At 40.7% G+C, this 24,510-nt stretch overlaps 1 pseudogene; it reads right to left on the reverse strand.

Moving 5' to 3' along the window:
- Nucleotides 1-340: 340 nt before the first annotated feature.
- Nucleotides 341-2,640, reverse strand: LOC112677778 (metaxin-1-like; annotated as a pseudogene).
- Nucleotides 2,641-24,510: the final 21,870 nt, after the last annotated feature.

Raw genomic sequence — 24,510 nt, forward strand, 5'->3', positions numbered from 1 at the left:
ACTCTCTTTTTAAACCACACAAAGTAAATTCTCTCTGAAAAGGATAACGTATCAAACGTGGAACACTATTATCCGGTCTTGTTTTCTGGATTTTCCAAAATAGTGCTTAACACATTCACATAAAGTTACTGGAGGGGCATTTGGTTGAGAAAAGATTGAAGAGATGAGGAAGAGGAAGGGAAGGACAAAGGGCTAATGTATGTATTTTACTATTTTCTGTAAGGTCAGTCTTGGATTTCCTATTTTAGGAACTGAGGTCATTATGGGTCAAAAAATTAATAGAGCCATTCTAACATCTACACATGCGCACACATACAGTGTGGACGAGTTTATTCTGGGAGCGGAATCCCATCTCCAGCTGGACCAACAGCAGGGAAACACGGGAACCTTTGGAATGTATGATGGTAGAAAAATCAGTCCTGGGAGCATGAGGACGAATCATTCCTCTTCATCATCCTCAGCCAAGCCCCGAGCAGTCATTGCTCGCCGGATGAAGACCATGCTACTGAGCAAGGCGCAGCCCACCATGGCTGAAAGCCCCCCAGCATGGATCAGATCTGGTTCCAGCACCGGGATGGTTCCTTGTCAGTCTCTGGGCCCACTGGTGTCTGGCAAGGAGGTGGCATTTCAGCTCCATCTCAGGGGAAGTAGACATTGAAGGTGTGTGAGCAGTAGACACAGAGGTCGTGCGACTCTTGAAGGTGGGCCTGCAGCTTCTCATTGGGCAGCTTTACCTGCAGCAGTAGGCCAAGTAGCCAAAGGCAAAAGTGTCCAGAGAAGTGGGAGCATCTCCAAAACCAAGTAGCCAAAGGCAAAGAGCCTCTGCATACCACTTCCGGGTCACGTCTACCTGGTTCCAGGTGTCAATCCGAGTAGTATGTGTCAGCACAGGGAGTAGCTGCTCCTCCAGCAGAGACGTGCAGGCCGAGGTGTCTGCCCCTTGCCCGGCTGACAGATCATAAACAGCGTCGTACTTGTCTTTTCAAAGGTGGGTGACGGGCCTGTGTGGCAGGTACCACGACGACCTCTCCTCGAGCGGGCTGAAGGACAGGCATGGCTCCAGAAGGCCCCGCCAGGGCTTGGTGATCATGTGCACCTTGGGGGGGGGGTGGGGCGGGGAGCAGCAAATCTGGCATAGGTCAGCACAGCCAGGCCATCCAGGTCCACTGACCATAGCCCCCGACCAGCAGAGCAGGTCCCTAGCTGCCACCCTCTAGCCTGACTTCTGTCCCAAACAAAAATAGTTTTTTTTAATGAAAAGCTTTTTTTTTTTTTTTTAACCTAGCAAACAGTATTAGCACTCTTTGAACGTGTTTTAAGGGGCACCTGGGTGGCTCAGCAGTGAGCGTCTGCCTTCAGCTCAGGGCATGACCCCGGGGTCCTGGGATCGAGTCCCACATTGGGCTCCCCACAGAGAGCCCACTTCTTCCTCTGTCGGTGTCTCTGCCTCTCTCTGTGTCTCTCATGAATAAATAAATAAAATTAAAAAAAAAAAAGAATGTGTTTTTGAGAGTACCTGAGATAACACATATAGGCAAAATCTTGTTTTAGAAGTTTTTGTGGATTTTTCAAATAGTTTCATCATCACAGAACTGAATAATAATGGCTATCATGAAATCTTCACTAAAAGTTATTTTTTCAGTTTGGAGGCCTCGGAGATGAGCCTAGGAGATGTCCATCTCTGGGAAGCAATATTGTTGTTGACTTGCTACTTTGGCTGAAGAGAGGGGGCAGTTTCAGAGACATCTGCTTGGCTATTCCTGGTCCCTTTGATAACTCTGACCTCCTTAGGCCCAGAGGCCGATGGAGGGGTCAACCAGCGACAAGGTGTAGCTATTTCAGTTACACATTTGGGGACCAGGGAAATGACCACCGGGTTTGTCCACAGTCCCAGTGGGCTCACTGAGAGCCACACACAAGCCAGGATTCCACGTATTATTTGGCACCCACGTGATCACATGTGTATAGGTCACCAAGGCAATGCTTTGAGCCTCTGGGTGTCATTGTCCCTTTTCCCTAGTAAAATGGCCATAAGTTAGGGAAGGGCGGTGGAATCATCACTGGGTTCACTTGCTGCGCGATTGCAGGGTCTTTTCCTGGGGGCCGGGCCTCTTCTTTAGCCACTGGGTTACAGGTCCAACAATTGGCTCAGGCTCAGAAACATTTTATTGGGATGAGTGGCTTCAGCCTCCTAGTTATCCATCCTTAATCTCTTTTGGTTTAATGGATTAAGTCATACCCTCCCTGGCTGTCCATCTATTTTGCCCTTAGGGACCCTGTTCTACTAACAACGTCTATAGTTCTCTGAGCATAGACCCCCTCTGTCTGCCTTCATGCCTTTGCCTCCTGTTACCACAATTAGGTCCCCCCCCAGCGCGGGGAGGGTCTTCTCCCTCCCACTGCTACCAGGGGTGGCCTCCCCTCCACCAGCCGTGGCTTACAGAGGACAGCTACCCTGAACCTAAAGATGCAGGTGCCCCTCTTAGTGGCGTATCCCTGTCGCAGGCGAATGATGCTCCTCCCTTGTTTGAGCAGAAGGACCTCTGGTGTTGATCCCCCTTCAGCGCAGGTATCCGCGGCCACATGCCCATTTCGCTCAGCTTTAAAGCCTCTTGCTGTCCATTGCAGCCACCCTGGCATCATTGCCTCACTGAGTGTTCTCAAGCGCTTTTCTAGGAGCCTCTTGGTAGTGTGCTTGCGCCGGGTCCCAGGGTCCCTGCCAGGGTAGTTAGATCCTCTGTCTGGAGAGACTGAGCGTTATCCAGCCTTCCATTCCACCGTCCTTCATCAACCACTCACCCAATCCAGGCCAGAGCCCCTTAATCTTTCCCTGCCCATTTGCCAGCTCTTTGGGGACAGGAACCTTTCTCCCCTTACTGGGCCCTTTTATGGCCTTGGCTGGATTATACCGAGACTGAATCTGAGCTGTACTGACCTCCTAGCAAGCGAGGGAAAACGCTGGGCCTTACAGGAAGAGTGGGCCCCTTGTGCAGGCTCAGTGGGTTCAGAGGAGTCTGGGAATTCATGATTCTCATGCATATCAATCCAGATGTCCTGTCCATGTGCTGGGGTTAGTCTCCCCCTGCCCCTACCCCCCTCCTTCCAGGGCCCTGGATTGACATAACAGATCTGTCTTGTTTGGGAGCTTAACCTTTTGAGCTCTGCTACTGTTATGATTAACTCCTGTCTGTCCTTCAGCTTTCTCTGCCCTCCTTCTTGGAGATGAGAGGCTCTTCATGCTACCAAGGAGGCTGTCTCTTGGGATGCCTGGGTGGCTCAGGGGTTGGGTGCCTGCCTTGGGCCCAGGGCGTGATCTTGGAGACCTGGGATCAAGTCCCACGTTGGGCTCCCTGCATAGAGCCTGGTTCTCTCTGCCTCTCTCTCTCTCTCTCTCTCTCTCTCTCTCTCTCTGTGTGTCTCATGAATAAATAAATAAAATCTTTGAAAAAAATCAAGGAGGCTGTCTCTGGCTTTCACGCTTACGTTTTCAATTTCAGTCACTCTTGGTTCTTTGTCATAATTGGCTTTTTCAGTGTCAATCGAGTGTAGGTATAGCCAACCAGTCCCACCACCCTCAGAGTTACTGTTTCCCACACATTTCTCTAACTCCTACTACACTGCACCAATCAGTGATTTCTGTTCCACTGGGCACCGTTATGGCAGCCCAGTCCACCACTAGCAAGGGTGGTGAACACAACTGCACTACTACTTTGTACCAGAGGATACCTGAGCACCCCCACCCCAGCGATGGAATTCAGATTGCCAGCCAAGAACTCCAAAACTCCATTCCAGCATCCGATTTCTCAACCAGTCCTGACACTAACTGGCACCGGTTGGATGCTCCTTGAGGGAGACTCAGAGATGGAGTTCAAGCTCAAGAGTTTTATTATAGGATCTCTTGGGATCACTTCCCATAGAAGAGGAGAGATGAAGGCAGAGGGAGAAGTCAAACTGTGAGGCAGTCTCAACCAGACGGGCAATTAAATTCCATCGCTGAGGGAGGCGGTGCCCAGGTATCCTCTGCGGGGCCCTCCAAAGCCAGGATGGCCCTCCATGCTTTCTTGAGTTGAGCGGAGAGAGTTAGGTCTTTGTACGCCAACACTGACCAGTCATTGGATGCCGTGTCCCAGGAAAGGCTGACCTCTGAGGGCTCTCTGCTGGCAGCACTCCCGGCAGCTGGGAGAGGAAGTCTTTCATCCCTCGAAGGGGTTCTGGGTGGTGCATCGCAGTGTCTACCACACCCCGTATTCCAGGCCATCTCAGACAGCTCTTCTTGGCTCTGTGAATCTCTCTTTGCAAAGGTGAATATTAATATTAAACATTTTCAGATGTGAGCGAGATAACATTCCAGTTCTGATTTTTACCTCCCAGGTAATGGCCATTAGGTCTCCAGCTTCATCTCCCAGAAACTTCTGGCATTCACGGTGTTGTATACTCACACTGGCGTTCTCTAAACCCACAGTTCAGGAAGAGGACGGTGTCCTGAGGGTCCTGAGGCTGGCTACCCTTTAAGGCCTGGCTCTCAGGTCAACTCCACTGTGACATTTTCCTCTAGTCCCCTGGGTGAGGGCTATTTGCAATCTTCTTTTCTGTCCTGTAAGTGTGTCTGTTAGCATAATACTCAGCGGGCTAAGAGCTAAACCTGGGAGCTCTACTATGTGTTTCTTCTAGAAATAGATAGGAAATGAAAGGAAATGCAGCCTCTTCCTTCCTCTCTCTCTCAGGTCACTCGCTCTGGGAAAAGCTAGTCACTATCTGTCAAAGAAGCCCAAGTAGCAAAGAACAAAGACCTCCCTCCAACAACCTTCTTGGAAACAAGTCCTCCAGCCCCTGTCAAGCCTTCAGATGACTGCAGCCCTAGGTGGCATCCTAACTGTAGCCTATGAACTACTTTGAGCCAGAACCACCGAGTGAAGCTGCTGAATTTTGGAAAAACTTATTATGTAGCAATAGATAAGTAATGAAGACTAAAACCTGTTTAACATTGTATAATCCAATGTCTGACCCAGGACATTCATCCACATAATATTCATTAACACGACAGCCCACACTCTTGTTAGAATGTTAAAAATCACTGTACAACGTTATCAAGTTTCTCTAAAGCTCTGTCTTAAATCTTTAGAAACAACAGTTTTCTTTTTAAATTGTTTTACAATTGATTCCTTTTTTAATTTTTAAAAGTTATTTATTTTTTTTTTTAGATTTTATTTATTTATTCATGAGAGACAGAGAGAGAGAGAGAGAGAGAGAGAGAGAGCCAGAGACACAGGCAGAGGGAGAAGCAGGCTCCATGCAGGGAGCCCGATGTGGGACTCGATCCTGGGTCTCCAGGATCATGCCCTGGGCTGAAGGCAGCGCTAAACTGCTGAGCCACCCGGGCTGCCCCCTGATTCCTTTTTTTAAATTTATTTTTTAATTTTAGTTCCAGTATAGTTAACATGCAGTGCTATATTAGCCTTAGGTGTACAATATAGTGATTCAACACTTCCATACATTATTGGGTGCTCATCAGGACAAGTACACTCCTTAATCCCCATCACCTACTTCTCCCATCCCCCACCCAACTCCCCTCTGGTGTCCATCAGTTTGTTCTCTGTAGTTAAGAGTCTGTTTCTTGGTTTGTCTCTCTCTTTTTCCCCTGTGCTCATTTGCTTTGTTTCTTAAATTTCACATATCATCTACAATTAACTCTCAAAAACAAACAAACCCACTGTCATAATATTACCTCTGGATTTTTCTGAAGACAAAATTTAACATCCTTGCTTTGCTAACATCCTTGCTTTGCCACCTTCTCTTCATTGTTAAGAATAGCTTACTTCACTTTCATTAACCATAGATTCATGCATGGCTTTAAAAACACTTTGCAGTATTTATTATTGAAATGCATTTCAATGGGCCTTATTTATTTTCTGTCAGATTCAAATCATTTATTCAATATTTTATCTAAAATAAAATAATTTGAGAAATTCCTAGAAGTGAGTTTTTTCTCAAAAAAATTCGTTTAATTTATGCCAGTTTTTTAGATGCTCATTTAATAATAAATCAATACTTCTAAATAAAGGATAAAATCAGTAATGCAGGCTTTGTTTTAAAGACATATTCAGATCTATGCCTCATCATATTCAAAGCACGCTGAGGTTAATTAGTATTGTCCTTGGGTGGTTTATCAGAACTTTAGGTTATCCATAATAAACTTGCTTTCAAGTTCAATGCAGTTAGTGTGGAATCTGCTTAATTATAGCTTTTTAGACATTTCAATTTCCTCTACTTAGTTTGCATGAAGACAAGCCCTTTGAAGATCAAATACTTAGCTACCTCCCTACTTTAAGGAGGCTTTGAGAGAGCAAAGATTTTTTTTTTTTTTTTTTGTCAGTTAAGAGAAAGCAGACATTTTCTATCATTGTGTTAAGAGAAGAGCTGGATGGAGAAACTGGATGGGGAAACCAGGCATCTTTCTCTTCGCCTGAACCATGTGTCCTCAGTATGTCTTCATCATTTTCTCTGAAGTGAATATTTAGACCACCAGACACCAATTTTCAAACGTAAGAACCAAACACATTCCAAAGCCAATTGCAAAGATTTTTTAGTTTCATGGCTGTTTTACATTAACCTAATCTCTGATCTTCCCAAATACTTTGAATAATTGAGAAGACCTAACTGACAGTCAAAGAGTACAATTTCTTCATAGTTGGTTAACTTTCTTGAGTTACTTTTCTTCCATTCACAATGAAAATCAGTATCAAATAATACGTATTTCTATCATTTGTGGCTTTGGACTTTGGCATTGCACAGATTCTAAGATAATGCTGATAATAGACAGCAAGAAGTCCATATTAGACTCTTTCCAGGTATCATCTGTCTTGATCCCCAAAACAGTCCTGTGAGATGAGAGATATTTCTAACTCTGCTCCACAGAAAGAAAACTAAGGCTCAGAGAAGTAACTTGTATCAGAGCTTATGGAGGAAAATAGATTTGTCTTGGCATCAAAATCACAAATACTATAGGAACCATTGTAACCTTGTTAGAATAATTTTTATCCCTTTTAAATTAAATTATTAAAATAATCTGTCTATAGGATGTCTTTTAATTGACAGAATTGTTATATATAACACTAAAACAAAGACAGAAAGTGCAGTTTGCATAAAAGATTGACTCTCTTTTCCTGTTATACCTTTACGCACATCAGAGATATCAGTTACACAATCAACTATGATAATTAGAGAAACAACAAATGCCCCAGGGGGAGCATTTTCTAGTGATTATATCATAGATACATAATAATATCTTTATAAGCTAAGCAGGAAAACATTCTCAGAAGCATATTGTTCAGGTCAGTGATTTTACAAGAATTCCATAGGATGAATAGCCCCTCTGTCAGAATAAAAGTTGTGGAGCAAATTCCATTATAATTCTCTTTTCTCAGTCACTTGGAACTTTCTCAAAAAGTCTCTTTCCAAGTGAAACTGTCCCTGGTGGCTGCCTCCCAAATGTGATTTTTTTTTTTTTTAAGTTAAAGGAAAATTTGTTTCTCCATCCAAGAAGGAAATAGTTATTCAACCACTTTTTTTCAAAGGCTTTTAAGTATAAATACCTCAAAACTCAAACTTTTAAGTACTTAGAATTTTATGTAAAGTTGGGTAGCACTCAATTACTCCTTTTGCTATATCATATGAGAAATTAGATGCAAAATTCATCTGGAATTTTACAAAGTTCAATGAACTGCTTACTATATTCAGATCTGGGCTAAAAACAGGACTGGTTTTATAGAGCTGCAGTTGGATTGAACTTGACTAAACATTTGAGTCGAGTCTGATTCGCAGTGGTTTATCTACATAACCAGTCATGGATTCAAGATAAAGCATCACAGGCTCCCCTGTTCAGACGTCATTAAAGGCTGTGACAAAGCAGGCAAATCTGTCCCTTCAGTATTTGTCTCTGTGCTTTTAGTGACCTGCCTCTACTAAGAGATGTTTTCCTTGAGGTAAGCTCAGCAGCTGCTTAGAACCTCAGACACCAACATCTCCTGGCCACTTTAAGACTGACCAAGGAAACACCTCCACTCCACTTACCTACCTAACCTGAGAATGCAAAGTACTAGACTTGAGCATGCAAATTAATTCCCAGTGGTTCACACAAGTGTCCTTTCAGAAAATTTTATAAGGTGAGCAGACACAGGTATTTAACTCTTTCAAAGAGCATTTCACCCACAAGTATCTGTTGAACTGGACAGTGTTAGATATTAGTCATCACAACAACAACCACGAATCATTTTTTACCATGTACAAAAGGAAGACAAGGCAGCCAGCAAATCCATAGGCGATGGAAACTCAGCAGTGTTCCGATCACCCAAGCTGTTTGTTTATGCCTGTTACCAGAGCTCTAAAACTAACCTGTACTGTTCTTTGTTGTGGCATCCTATAAGCAACAAAGATCAAATGTGATAGTAAATTATATGTTGTTTTCGATATATTGGTTGGCTGCAAATTATTTTTAAAAACACGGATTAGCAAGCTAGAAATGTTTCTCTTATGTTCAAAAATCTGAAGACAATTGATCTTGGTTGGAATAGCATTCCTGGGTGGCAGGGACCACCTCCTTCTAAGTGATTGCCTTGTGTTGAAGCCTCTGTTCCAAGATCACTTGTTTAGAGGTGGCTGCTAAAGCTTCAGACTTTATAAGAGAACACAAAGTAGGGGTCTGCATGGACTCCTTACTTGCATTTACATTTCCATGGGCTAGAATTTACCTGGCTGCAAGGGAAGCTAAGAAATGTAAAAAAATTCCTTTATTCTGGAAAGCCATGCATCCAGCTAAGACTCAGGACTTCCCTTTTTGACGAAGAAGGGGAAAATGGATATTTTAGGTGAAGCTAACCCTTGAAGCCACACATGTGATTGGTAAATAAAATAAAATAGTAAAATTATAGCAATTGCAAAAAAAAAAAAAAAGAAAGAAAATAAGTAGGAGAGACTTGGCAAAGACTGAGCTATTTGAATTGGATGAAGGAAGAACATAAAAATTGATGATCCTGGACTATTTCCTTTTGTATTTTACTTTCACAGGGTCTTCTTGGGGGCTTGGAGGTTAAATACCTTGAAAGTTAAGATTTAGCTTAAAGATCTACACATTCCAAAAAAAAAAAAAAAAAAGTTCTGCACATTCCAAAACAAAGAGGATATTTGGCAATTAATGAATAAATTCAGATTGTGTAGAGAGCATTCCACATTGAATCAAGAATTGTCCTGGTTGCCACTTTATGGTATGTTCATGCTTAAATATTTATGATCTTCTGGAAAGATATTATTCCTATGAAAATATGTATAATGTCATCCTTGCTATTTAATACTTGGCTTTACTGTACATTGCTCAAATAGTTTAACAACCTAAAATTTCCTTTTTTTCACTACATTTTCTATTTAAACAAGAGAGAAAATTATTCTTGCTTAATTTAACACAGAAAATAGAGTTTATAGTATGCAAGTGATTTCTTTAGGAAATATATGATGTGTAATTTGAATCATCTTTAAAAGGCTGTGGTTAAGAGTATAGATTCCACCATTAACTCAGGATGTGATGTTGGGAAATCCAACTTGTCTTGAGTTTCAGGGTTGTGTGTTTGAAATTTGGAAGATACCTATTTCTAAGGATTTCCATGAGGATTCATAAACTTATATGTGTATACTTGGCATACACCAAGAAGTCAATAAAATTTAAGGATGTAGTACAGAGTAATGTTGTCTATTTCAATTCAACTACTCATAATTTGATACTTATGCTCAGCTTTTTCTACCAAAAGTTTCAAAGAAATTGATTGATAAAGAGATTTCAAACTGAGCTTACCTTTTTAAAAACTTCTAATATTTACGAAACATTATACGGATAATTACATATAAAAACACATATTAATATGCTCTAGTGACAAAGTAAACAGGTGGAGGTTAGAGATAGGTGATTTTGCTGACTGAGGCCTGTCATTCACTGAACCACTAAATTATAGAGTCAACTTTTCTTTTTCTTGTAAACTTCGTCTCATTTTTTTTTTTTAGAATTCTATATTTCTAATTTTCTCTTTGCTGCCAAGGATATTCCCTCCAGAACATTGTAAGTTAGTGCAATGAAATATATCTAAGTCTATATCTTCATCTGCATCTATGTATTTGAAAAGTCTTGCCACTCACATGGAAATTTTGTCTTTTAATAACTCATCAGTGGCCTAAGACCTACCAAAAGAGCTTTGTTCAGGATATAATGAATACATGTACAAAGACTGCTTTAGCTTCCAATTCTAAAGCCCCAGTTGCACTGCATTTGCTATTATGGAGCAATATATTATCTTGAAATGAACTGTGGAGGCACTTTGTTTTCGGTTGTACTAATGTGAAATTTTAGAAAATGAATATATCACAGTGAAAAACTGGAAAATGTGAAACATTGCATCATTTGTTTGCATTTCATATAAACATCAATAGTGCCATTTCCAAAGTAAATATGAAAGAATATTAATTCTGATAAAAAAATAAGTATTGTTAATGAGCCAAGCACATGAGATATTTGTCTTACAGTTTCATTAAATAAAAAAACCCCACCAATAGAAGAATATTGTGTTACCTTTGGGCTCTATTCTGCAATGTTTTACATAGGCAAAACCTCCTCTGCTTTCCTGGGAGCGTGTTTCAATTAAGCATGATGAACATATTTCAATTAAGATTTATATTTCATAAGTATTTTTACAGGTGTTAGTGGTTTGATCCACAAATATACTCAAGAGTCACATAGCTGTATAGAGTCCCATTCTATGTTTCTGATAGTGCATACATTTAACTCCAAACGTCTACCTAGCCAGCAGTTGTAGCTGACACGTTTTTTTTTTTGTTGTTGAGGTCATGTCAACATAATGCCAAACTACTATATGTTCTTGTCAAAATGCTGCCAGTTTTTCCAGTCCAAAATCTGAGTGTTGTGTAGTCTCACAAGTCATCTTTTCATGGGAATTGACATTATAAGCATCAAAGTTAACCATTTTCTGGCCTATGGTTGCAGGTAGAGCTGTTTCTGGAGATAAGCACAACGGTAAAGTCAACTCTTTTTTTTATTTTTTTTTTTATTTTTTGGTAAAGTCAACTCTTGTTGACTCACACTGCTGGACGATCTCAGAGACATACGTCATCCCAAACGGCACATGATGTGAAAACCACTTCAGTGGCATGCATTGTTGCAGTCATATTTGAAGGTGTATTCTAAGAATTAAATTTCAAGGTACAGTCCTATCAATCCTATTTGCACCAGGATCTTGAGTTAGTTACTCACTGTCTCCACCCTTCAGGCTGAGGACAAAATATGCTCACAGAGCCACCTTCCTGGCATATTTGCTTTTCAAAGGACTTCTCCATCTACAAAGTCAGTATTTGAGATATCAAAAAACATATAGGGAAGTAGATGTGGGTTTTCACTTGAAAGTATCAAATGCATTCCCTTGAGTGGGTGTGCAGAAGTGTTAACAAAACAGAGGCGTCCCCAAAGACAGAGTTGTCAGCAATCATAAAAGCGTGCTGGCCAGTCTGCTCACAGAAAAGGTTAATCTATTAGAGCCACTGGCTTATACTTGTCCCCACTCTGAGGCAGGAGTATAACAATCATAATATTAGAAGCAAGAGAAATTTATGGTCTATCAGAGGCTTTCTGATGATTCAATGAAAGCTATCATTTGATTTTAGTTTAAGACCAAAAGAGTGAAGTTGACAGTTTTCTTTTTTCAAACTGACCACTTGACTTTTATGTATTAAAACTGCTAAAGTGATTTAATCAATACAACTTTTGACTTTTCTCTGAATTGTGTCTCCTGAGAGATCAAGCCTGAGCTAATAGAGCATGGTACTTAACCCCAAGGTAATCTTTAATGAAGCCATCCACATGGCTTTTCTCCTTGCAGTCATTTCTAATTTCTTAAGTAAAACATTTGGAAGCAACTCAGTGGCATTATTTTCCTCTACTGGGTTTCTGAAATGATTTAAACAATGATTATTACTAGTGTTTAAGGAGAGCACCTTTTACAAAACTCAACAGAAACTATTCTAGACAAAAAATTTGGTTTAATGACAAGTCTCAGATTAATCCTGAAGCTCAAAGTTCCATTCCCACTGGCTTAATGTTGATTTAGTTTTGCAGTGGCTTTACAGAGTTTAATCTTTGATTTTGTTTGTTTGTTTGTTTGTTTGTTTCATTGGGTTGGACCATGTCCCCTAAAAGGATATGTCCAAGGGACGCCTGAGTGGCTCAGTGTTTGAGCGTCTGCCCTTGGCTCAGGTCCTGATCCCAGGTTCCTGGTATCAAGTCCCGCACTGGGCTCCCCACAAGGAGCCTGCTTCTGCCTCTGCCTGTGTCTCTGCCTCTCTGTGTTTCTCATGAATAAATAAATAAAATCTTTTAAAAAATAAATAAAAAGATATGTCCAAGTCCTAACTGCTGGTACCTATCCACGTGACTTGATCTGCGAATGGGGTCCTTGTAGATATAATTAAATTAGGATCTCAAAATAAGACCATCCTGGATTCATGGGGGGCCCTAAATACAATGACGATTGTCTTTATAAGAGAAACGAGAAGAGATTTGAGACCCAGACACATGGAAGGGAAAGTCATGTGAAGATGTGTGGCAAAGATTATAGGGCCATGAGTCTACAGGCCAAGGGGATTGCAGCAGTCACCAGAAGATGGGAGACAGAGAACAGCTTCTCTCTCAGAGCCTCTGGAAGAATCCAGCTTTGCCAACATCTTGATTTCAGCCTTCTGGCCTCCAGAAAAAATGATTTTTCCTCTGCCTTCGGAGTACAGATTCCCCTGATCACAAAAGCCAACACCAACTACCTACAGTTATAAACCTGACTCAAGAGGAACCCCTGTGTCCTGTGACAATGTAAGTCAGATGACAACGATGGCAATACCTACCATTAACTGAAGGCAGTGTGTTGTTTCCCGATCACACTACGATTCCTCTTTCCATTTCTCTTGGCATGCATAAAGTAAAATGACTTATCTCCCCTTGAGAAAACGAAGAAAGGATGGAAGAAAGGAAGGAAGGAGGAAAGAGTGGTAGGGAGAGAGGGCGCCAAGCATGAGGTGAGGGAGGAAAGAGAAGGAAGACTGAGACAGAGGGAAGAAAGGAGGAAGGAGAAAGAGCCCCGTTGATAGATGGAACGTGGAATCTAGAATGAAAATCAGATAGCTTGGAATACAGGGTTAAGTCAGAGTTTGTCTATCTTCTCAGCTGACTACCAGGTGAATGGGCTCAGTTGCCAAACACAAGATGGACAGCACTGGGGAGGGGGGTGGGCAGCTGCAAGTCCTCAGGCATTTAACTCCCACCCCTCCCGGGGTACCAAGACACAGGTGGGCCCCCTCCAGCAGCACCTTGGGTGGAGATTTAGTGCCATGACAAAGCCCTTCCATGTACTGTTGAAATCCCCACAGCCTGCATCTCTCATTGAGGAGAGCAAGAGAACCAGCCTAAGCTACAACACCGAAGCTTCTGGCTAATCAGAAATCTTCTTTGTGGTGGTATTTACGCTCACATTTTTCTTTTATTTTTGGGTGAGGTCTTTCCTAAAATGGAAGAGAAAGCTTCTTCTCCTTCCACACAGCCCTCTCTCTTCCCTCTTAGTTTCAGAGCTCTTATGGGGAGGGGGACCCCAGGCCAGGCTATCTGGCCCCATGCCACCATGTCCTGCAATGGAACAGTCAGCAGATGAGTACAACGATGGTATTTAAGAACAAACAAAAGGAAAACATAAATCCTGTAGGCAGCAGATATGTGTAATTTACTCTAGTTTTCTGCTTCAACTTTCGAAAGAATGCAAGATCTTAGACAATAGTGAGTCAGAAATAGGCCAGTTACAGCACTAAATCGCCCTCAGTTAGACCCACAACAAAAACACTATTTACAAACATAAGGTGCAGCGTGATGAGATTAAAAGAATGGTGGGTCTAATTTGGCCTCTCCATCCACGATGAACGTCCCAGGAGTGGGGGAAACCTTGCTCCTCGTAGACCCATCATCATAAGCAGTCTCAGCAGACGTTTCAGAAACCTTGGTGTCTACTCAACAGCTAGATTTTCAGCAGTTGACTTGGGCTTCCGGCTTCATCTCTTCATTCTCTGTCCACCCCAAAATTGATGTCAGTAAAAATGTCATTTTGTGACACAAATGTTAGTGAAACTGTCTGCCTGAGGAAAATTAAATATTTGGCACAATGTCATTCGTTATAATGCCTCCATTCTGTAACTATATTTGCATTCCATTCTGTAGGATTCTGACAGCCTGAAACCCCTAAAACCTAGATTTGATCTCTCAAGTCACTACAAATAACTTTCCACTTTTGTCAACCATGAAGTGTGTAGACTGGCCTTCGAGACCCTCCATGGTCCAGCCCAGCCTACTTCTCTGCCTTTATTTCTCACTGCTCCCTTTCATACATCCTTCTAAATGGGATCATTTCAGTCCCACATATGCCCCATGCTTTGCCACTTCTCTCTTGGATGAGCCATTTCTTGTTGGACCTCTACTTCTCTCTCCTTGCTGTCTACTGAGTACCTTTCCATTATGTTTTAGAGGTATTTGTGCTTTGGGTCTTGCTCCTAATCAACTGGAGCCTCCATAGGGAAAGACAATCCACTTTTCTTTCCCTCTCTCCCCCTTATCAGTACCTAGAACAGTGCTTTGCACATGGTAGGCACTCTAGAGCTCTTTGTTGACTGCATACAGGAGCAAATAAATAACAAGTAGATTAAAAGCCAGAAGATCAACATTAAATTATGTAAGTCACGATTTGGGAAGACATAAACAGGGAAAGATGAATTTGAATCACGTGTAAGTTAGTATTTCATGAGAAAAATACTGTCTTCTGAATCATTCCCCTTTTTAACTCACTATTATTTTAAGATTTTATTCATTTATTCATGAGACAGAGAGAGAGAGAGAAGCAGGGACACAGGCAGAGGGAGAAGCAGGCTCCATGCAAGAAGCCCGATGCGGGACTTGATCCCAGGACCCAGAATCATGCCCTGGGCCAAAGGCAGGTGCTAAACTGCTGAGCCACCCAGGGATCCCTTTTTTAACTCAATATTAAGATTTAAGCTGGAAATTCCCAGTAAACCTCTATGTATCCTATAGGTTCCAAAGGAAGTCAGATTAGTAATCAAGACTGTATTGTATTCATAAAATATGTTATCATATCAACAGTAATATAATTTTTACGCCGTCTCCTAGTAATGACAGTTTAGAGAAGTGCACATTTTAGGCTAGGACTGCACCACAAAAGAAATTCTATCCTGCAGCTAGGTAGGAAAATTCAGAGTCCATACTGTGAAGCTTCCAAACACCTCAATAGAATTTCTTCCTTGTGCTACACAATTGCTCATCTGAACATAAAAGATACTTACACATAAGTATTTGATTGAAAGATTTCACTGGGAAAGAAAATACTGAAAAAAAGTGGAAAATAATATACAGCCCTTAAATCAAATGATTGACTCAAAAGGAAGAGCAATTTGCATTTCCACTGGGTGCCTGTTTGGGGGAGGAGGTGTGTGTGTGTGACCAACTGTATGCTTTCACAGTGTGCTAAGACATGATTTTTAACTGTTGATTATCATTTGTTCATTACCAATAGACACAGGCCTTGGAGTATTAGTAGCAAAAAGGAAGAGAGATAAATTAGTACAAGACAAACAGAAGATCTCCTTTTAATAGGCACGAAGCATATCGTCCTCACCTTCCAGAGTTTCTCTCCCAGTCTCTAAACTCTGCATCCGCATGCCACTCCAAGCTTTGCAAAGGGAATGAAGGTGAGAACGATGAAATGAATGGGGAGAGGACGAACAAATGGGAAGAAAGTGGGATGAGGCAGGAGTGGGGGTCCTCAGGAGTGTTTAGAATCACAAAGACATGGGCAACGGATTAAGAGCTGCTTGAACACCAGAGACAAATAAGGCAATTGTAAGATTTTTGTATCTTGCATGCTGTATTACGCCTCTTATTTCTACCATAATCTAGTAAATGCCAGGTGTAAGTGCAGTTCTAAGCATTTTATATATATTAGATAATTTAACCTCATGATAAATCTTTTTGTTTTTAAAGGATTTTTATTTATGTATTTATGTATTTATGTATTTATTTATTTATTCACGAGAGACACACAGAGAGGCAGAGACACAGGCAGAGGGAGATGCAGGCTCCCTGCGGGGAACCTGATGCAGGACTCCATCCCAGGGCCACCGGATCATGACTGGAGCCAAAGGCAGACGCTCAACCACTGAGCCACCCAGGCGTCCCAACATCATGATAAATGGAAATATGTTGGGTCATACAAATTAATAGTCCTTCAGGCAAGGCTTTACCCAGGGCTCAAAAACATGTATTCCCTCTCTCCATTTTTTGCTCTACCGCCACTCTCTTGACCCCAGGCCCTAGCAAGCAGCCCCCTCCTGGCCTCAAGATGACTGTCTACAACTTGGAGCTAAGTACACATTTCCTGTTTAATTGGGGGTTGAGGGCAGGAGAAGGTGGGGGGCAGTGTAGACAAAAGGCCCAGAATTTGTTGCCCTGATTTGTGAGATTTGGTCTTGTGATCAGCCTATGAACCAATCCCAGTTCTGAGAAATGTGGACTTGCTGATTTTTTAAAGCCAATTCTAGATTACTCCTAGGCTGGTGAGAAACTGAAGCAACCATTAGAAAGGGAGCACGAAGGAAATCTTTATAGCAGTGGACGCTAACAATGATAAAAAATGGACATAAAAATAAATAAGTGGCTCTTAAAAAAGGAAAGACTCAGAATCTAAAACATTTTTATGATTCAACTTTTGTTAAAAGCTTATATCTTCACCTATATGTGTATACATGTATGCATATGTGTCCCTATGTGTACCCATGTATCTCTACTGAATTGCAAATAAGAAAAACCATCCTAAGCTAATTTTGGCAGATAGGGGCTTTTTGTTTGTTTGTTTGTTTTATTTTTTAAAAGAGAGTTTGGCCAATTCAGAGTATCTGGCATCTTAGCTTTTATCCTGAGAAGCAAGATGTGCCCCATTAAGTATTAAGAGGGAATTCCCAAAGCATGGGTAGAGGATGCTGATGTTGTGCGGCCAAAAAAATAAAAAAGTCACTTCAAATTTAAAATGCTCCTTCTCTTCCACTCAGAAATGTAACTTTTAGAAACTGTCCTGCAGCAATACTTGCACACCTGCCTGAAGATGTCCTTTATCGTTGTTTTGTAATAGTGGTAAATGGAGGACAATTTAATATTGTTCAATAAAGGAATAAAAAAAATCAAGTTGTGTTATAATCATACTATAAAAAGACTCTACAGTTGATAAAATGGAAAAACCTTCATGCTAAGTTATTTATTTAAAAATTTTTAATTTTTTTTTAAAGATTTTATTTATTTATTCATGAGAGACACACACACAGAGAGGCAGAGACACAGGCAGAGGGAGAAGCGGGACTCATTCCCGTGGGACTCAATCCCAGGACCCCGGGGCCATAACTTGGGCCCAAGGCAGGCACTAAACCGGTGAGCCACCCAGCTGTCCCCATGCTAAGTTTTTTAAAAGCAAGTTGCAGTGCTTGGTGTAATTTCTGTAAAACCAAGCTGTAAATTTGCCTATGTACTTATGCAAATGCTTAGAATAAAGGACTAGAAGGTTATACACCTGCTGTCCCTGGTGGTTGCCTCCAGGAGGAGAACATGTGGAGTTGGCAGGCGGCTATAGAAGGACTTTCAAACATTCATGGTTTGCTCCAAGAAACTGAATTGTGTGAATACTCCATAGTTAGAGTGCATTCAAGAATCGCTTGTATATATTATCAAAGGAAAGATTTTTTTACAGAGTTTGAAAACCTCTGGGCAAGGTAGTGCCACATACAGATAATCTCCGTTTGTCAGATGAAGATTGCCCCGATGAAGGCCAGCCCGCCTCCACAACCACATGTGCCATTTGTCACAGTCCGATCAAGTGAGAGAGGGTGAAGGGTTTATTGCTCCCAGCTCCCGGCCTATGTCTTATTTGCAGGTTTGTGTCTTTGTCCTCTGCTCACTGTGGGAAACCACACCATACAATTCATCCATCGACGGTCGCATAATTCCCTAGTGTTGAGTATATTCACAAAGTTGTGAAACCATCACCACAATCAAGTTTTAGCAAGTGTTTGTCACCTCCAAGGGGAATCTCTTACACCTTAGTGATCATTCATACCTCTCCCCATATTCCACAAACCACAGATCTATTCTTTTTTTTTTTTTTTTTTTTTACAGATTTCCCTATTCTGTACATTTCATTTAAACAGAATCATACAACATGGGATCCTTGGTCTGGCTTCTTTCGGGTAACATGATGTTTCCAAGGGTCATCCAAGTTGTAGCATGTGACAGGACATCATTTCTTTTTATCACCGAGTAATATACCACATTTTGTCTATCCATTCGTCAGTTGATGGACATTTGTGCTGCCTTCAGGTTTCGGCTATTGTGAACAATGCTGCTATCCACATTCACACACAAGCTTCGGTGTGGATCTGTGTTTTCATTGGTCTCAGCAAGACATCTAGGAGTAGGATTGCTGGGTCGTACCGTCACTCTACCTTTAATATTTTGAGGAATCGCTGACAGCTTTCTAAGAAAGTTGTTCCACTTTACACGCACACCAGCAATGTCTAAGTGTCCCGATTTCTCCATATCCATGTCCAAATTTGTTTTATCTGTCTTTTTGATCATAGTCATCCCAATGAGGGTGAAGTCTTTTCCATATGTTCTTGTGTCTCAGAGAATGACCCCTTATATTAGACTTCGGCTACAGTAGCCCTGCATGATAAAAACAATCTCGCACTTCAGTGATGACTTGAACCACAAGCACCTATTTCTCCCTTATGGGTTTGCATGTTGACTCTGGCTCTGCGGGGCTTGTCTGGGCATTCATTCTGATATACGCCATGAATATTTATCCTAGGGCCGGAGAGTGCTCTTTTCATACAGGAGCTTAGAATCTCAAGCAGCAAGCAGAAATATTCTGTGACCTAAAAATGATGCTTTATTTCTGCTCTCAAGTCATTGTTCAAAAAAATTCATGTTGCCAAACCCAACTTCAGTGGAGCTGGCAAGCAAACTTGGCCTGCAGTGGTGAAGGGCACGAGTGTATAATTTTATTAAGTATGGAAGTAGAGAGTTGGGAACAATAATCCAATCTACTTTACCGTTCAATTCCCTGTCTCCAGTTCTTAACCCCTTTCCTGATTTCTAACCCATTATGAGTTCTTACCCATGATGGGTTACATGTCGCTGTTGCTCAAAATTCTGTGTATCTCAAATCTCAGACACCCTCTTCTTCAACTCTCCCAACTTCTCCATCTGGGCAATAACACCCAAATTCGGAATTACTAGATGATCAAATAATTAAGGATTAGAGAGACCTTCTCCCATCAAGCTTTCTTTTCTTTTTTCTTTTTCTTTCTAGTATTTTTCCCCCTCTTCTTTCTTAAAAGATAAAACCAGCAAAACCCAACTGACTTTATTCAGAGTAGCGATGGATTCCAGCTTCCTTCATTTACAGCCGAGGTTAACCCTGTGGTGAAAATCTGCTTCAGGAAAAGTTTGGTTTATTTGTCATTTTCTTCATCACTTTGTTGTCTAGGATATGGATGTGAAACTAGAGGCAAAGGAGACCATACAGATGAAAGCCATGTGCTAAGGATTGGAGTGCACGGTGGAAGAAGGAACATGGGACACTGATACCATCCTGGAGTTCTCCCTACCTGGCTTGGCCAGTTCTGGGATTTTTGTTATCTCACTGTGTTGCTGGCATCAGTATCTCTACATTAACTACCAAATGATTGAGAAACTTTTTAAAGTGGTAATTAAGATTCTAGAGTCTGGGGCACCTAGGTGGCTCAGTGGTTGAGTGTCTGCCTTCGGCTCAGGTCGTGATCCCAGGGTCCCTGGATCAAATCCCCAATCAGACTCCCTACAGGGGAGCCTGCTTCTACCTTTGCCTCTGTCTCTGCCTCTCTCTCTCTCTCTGTCTCTCATGAGTAAATAAATAAATCTTTTTTTAAAAGATGTTCTAGCATCTTCTCTAAACATCTAATCTTCCATCTCATGATTATTCTTTGTTCCCTCAACCAACTTCCCACCCTAGATCTAGTTTTTGTCTCTCTCTACCCTGTTCTGTGCCCTGGATGGAGGAGATACTGGTGGCCTATGTCCCCCAGCCTATCTTGCTGGGGAGTTTGGCATAAGGAAGCAGAGCAGGAGGAGAAAGAGGCCAAGCATTTCTCTGGCAGTAGTAACAGCTTCTTGACCTTAGCTCCTAGCATATAGCCCACGCTCCAGGACTCCAACTCTCACTAGGGTCTTTATTTTTATTATTTTTTTAATTTGGATTTATTTATTTATTCATGAGAGATACGGGGCGGGGGGGGCGGGGAGGGGAGACACAGGCAGAGGGAGAAGCAGGCTCCCTGCCAGGATCTGGATGCCGGACTCAATCCCAGGATCCCTGGATCACAACCTGAGCCAAAGGCAGATGCTCAACACTGAGCCACCCAGGTGCCCTCACTAGGGTCTTTAATACCACTTCTTTGCTTACTCCTTTAGGCCTAGGGTGGTAAAGGTTCCCCAGTATTGCTAGTGCATGGGTGCCTCAGCATGCCTTGTTTGTACTTCTGACTCTGCCCAAGCTCTCTACGTGATCCTACGGTTAAGTGTCTTCACAAAACCATCTGCGGTGAATTGTTTCCAGCTGGCATTTAACTAATGCAGTAGAAACCTCTCTTAGTATAAGCATTTCAGGTTTGCATTTCAGTATCGTTTCTCATAATCCTCCCTTTACTTGAAATTCCTTTCCTCTCATCTCTGGGTCTAGCTGTCCTTCAAGGCTCTCTCAAGCAGCAGTGCTCCCAAGTACCCCCCTTAATCCCCACACCATGGAAATCTCTTCTTTCCTTGAACTCACTCAGCACACACTTGAGAGTGATTATCTTTTTCTGCTTTAAATTATAGTGACTTATGTACATGTAACTCTGGCCATTTTTTAGATTCTTTGAAGTCTGAACCCACACCTAGGTCTGATTTGTTTTTATTTTTCTCTTTCCTTTATGTTTCTCCCTGAACTTTACCTCCCTCCCCAAAAGTACCTGAAACAAGACTTGATACCAAATGGGTGCTTTCTCAAAAATAAAAAGAAAAGGAAAGCAAATGGGTGCTTTCTCATTCATTCTTATTATGATTTGTTATTGCTTCTTATTACTGTTATAACAGATGACAGTTACTAATATATTACAATGTATACTTTACCAAAATTATGAAAATGAAGGCGCAGACTAAAATCTCCCTTTAGCAATAATGTAGTAGCTACATTTTAAATATGCAATAATCATATACCTATGATACAAATATAATAGGGAATTTTATTTTTATTTAGAAGTTTTCAGGTAATAAACTGGATCTTTTCTCAATACTTTTCTTGGAGACCAAAGAAAAAAAATCATGTATGGGCAAATGTTGATCTGTAACTGAGGCTACTTAACATTATGAGTTGGAGTCAGAATCCTCAACCTATCTTGTAATCCAGTCTTTTAAAGCTCTATTCTGGCAAGTTCTGGCAATTCTTTCTGGGAGTGGGAATAGATTGAGACATCTTCAGAATGACTTCCACTTGAAGAAAGGGTTCTGGCCTAATCTGCCCTCCTGCTCCAGACATTAACCACAGTGTTCCTCTCTTTTGTCACAAAGTCTCTGCTTAAACATCTCTACTAACTGGAAATCCACTTACTATGCAATAAGATTAAACAATATGTTTTCAAATGCCCCTACGTTTAAAAAGTTTTACCTCAGATCTGATTGAAATATGCCTACCCATTATTCTCTGCTTAAAACAATAAAGAATATGTCTAAATTTACTTCATCAAAATGGCAGTTCTTTAAGATGGTGATCATAGTGCCACAGTCTCTCTTTGGGCTAAAAACCATTTGCTTCAAATTATCTTCATTTGACATATTTGGAAATCCCACTTGGATCACATGTTTTTTTTGTTTTTGTGTTTTTGTTTTTGTTTTTTGTCAAAATCCCTCTTAAAACATGATGCCTAGAATTGTAAATAATTTTCCTGATGTACATTGACAAGGGCAAAGTATAGTGATATTATAACCTTCTCTAGGTATTTAAGAGCCACTTGTGGGGACTTTTGGGTTCTAATCTGGGATATAAGAAACTTATAAATTACCCATCTGTCCTACCAGGTAAAAAACTGAACAAACTGAAAAAACAATTCTTAGATGCATAAGAGAAGTGGGAGTACAGGGTATATCACTGCCTCAAAAATTGAAGAGACAAATGAATATACAGAATCACAACTTCCCAGAGCAGAAATCACTGTGGAGCCAGTACTAGGGTAGGGAAAACTGCACTGTAATTGAAGAATTGCCAATGCAATAAGACAAGAAAAGGAAATAAAAAGTATGCGGGTTGGGGAGGAAACAATAAAACTGTTTTTGTTCACAAATAAAACTGCAAACATTTGACCAAAAAAAAAAAAAAATCCTGTAACTAATAAGTGATTATAACAAGATTGTAGATACAAAGTTAATATATAAAAGTCAGTTGTTTTCCTATGCACTAGTAATGAGCAAATGGAATTTGAAATTAAACTCACTTTAGTATTTACATTGGCACCCCCCAATATGAAATTCTTAGGTATAAAGCTAACAAAATATGTAGAAGATTTACATAAACTCAAAGCTACAAAACTCTGATGAAGTATATCAAAGAAGAACTAAATAAATGTAGAGATATTCCATGTTCATGAATAAGAAGACTCAATATAATATAGTCAAGATGCCAGTTTGACATTTGGCCTAATAGATTCAGCACAATCCCTATCAAATCCCATCAAATCCCTTGCGGATATCAATAAACTGATTTTAAAGTTTATATGAATAGGTAAAAGAACCAGAATAGTCAACTCAATTTTGAAGAAGTACAACTGACACTGCTCAACTCCAAGCTTTACTTATAATGCTATAAATCAAGACAGTGTGTTATTTACAAAAAGATAGATAAATAGATTAATCAGAGTAATGAACACAGAAATAGACCCACACAAATACAGTCAACTGATCTTCGACAAAGGAGAAAAAGAAATACAATGGAGCAAAGCCAGTCTTTTCAGTAAATGGTATTAGAACAACTGGTCATCCACACACAGATGGAGAAGACTCTCAGCTGAGTCAGTCCCATTTAAAGCACTGTCCCAGAACTACATCCTAAAGATTTGTGATTATATTTCATTGACTAATCTAAAAGGGAGATTGTGAAATGCAGTTTTACTGTTAGGTATATTGCTACTCAACACTGTGGGTGTTCTTTTATCAAATTAGAAGGGCAAAATGGATATGAGCTGGAACCTAGCAATATTAGGTTGCTAGCTTAAGATTAATTTTTTAGTCTTGTATGCAACCCTAGCAATTGCTTTTAAGTCACTTTTTCTACCCTGTACAGGTATATTTTTTGCCCTTTTGAAACTGATTGCATACTTCATATTCATATTCTGAAATTGTATTATGGCTTGTTGTGATCTTTTTGAATCTTAATCTGGGCATCAATAGTTAGCTTTCCCTTCTACCTTTAGGATATATGAACATTTAAAAGTTATGCCAGGATGCTGGTAAAGAGACTACGTTTGAAGTTGATGCCAGCACAAAAGAATGCATAACATTCAATCCATATTTCTTTATGTTTTTCACAAGGATGTCATAAAAATTTTAATCAAATGCTTACTTATTTCTAGGTGTTCTATTTTATCGTATACATAAGTACAGATGTTTATATTTACTGCAGAATAAGAGAAAGCCATTTGAATTGCTGTTATTGAACAACATTCATCAACATAAAAATATTCATGACATATTATTTGCATGAAAATTGACTCTGGACCAGAGTGTGCAGCATGAATCTATATTAGTTCATTTAAAGTCTAGAAGGGGTTGCCTGGGTGGCTCAGTCAGTTAAGCATCCATCCGACTCTTGGTTTTGGCTCAGGTCATGATCTCATGGGTTGTGGGATGGAGCTCCATGTCAGATTCCATGCTCAGTAAGGGAGTCTGCTTGAAAATTCTCTCCTTCTGCCACTTCTCCCCACCCTCTCTCTCTCTAAAATGAATAAACAAATCTTAAAAAAAAAAAAAAGGTTTAGAAGGACTATTGTATTTGTGATAAGAAAAAAGGATAACTGATAAAAAGACATAGATTCTTCTAGAAGCATTGTGGAGAATGTGTAAGACTTAAGGCTAAGAGAGCAGAGAGAAAAGACATTGGAGTTATCCAAATGAGAACTGGAGAGAGCTCTAACCAAAGTAGTGACGCTGGAGGTGGAGAGTTGACAGATTCAAGAAATATTTAGAAGGCAGAACTGGAGGCACTTGGTGATCACTTGAAGTGGAAAGAGAAAGAGTAGTTAAGAGTG

This window comes from Canis lupus, chromosome 10, assembly GCF_003254725.2.
Source record: "Canis lupus dingo isolate Sandy chromosome 10, ASM325472v2, whole genome shotgun sequence".
NCBI classification, from domain to species: domain Eukaryota; kingdom Metazoa; phylum Chordata; class Mammalia; order Carnivora; family Canidae; genus Canis; species Canis lupus.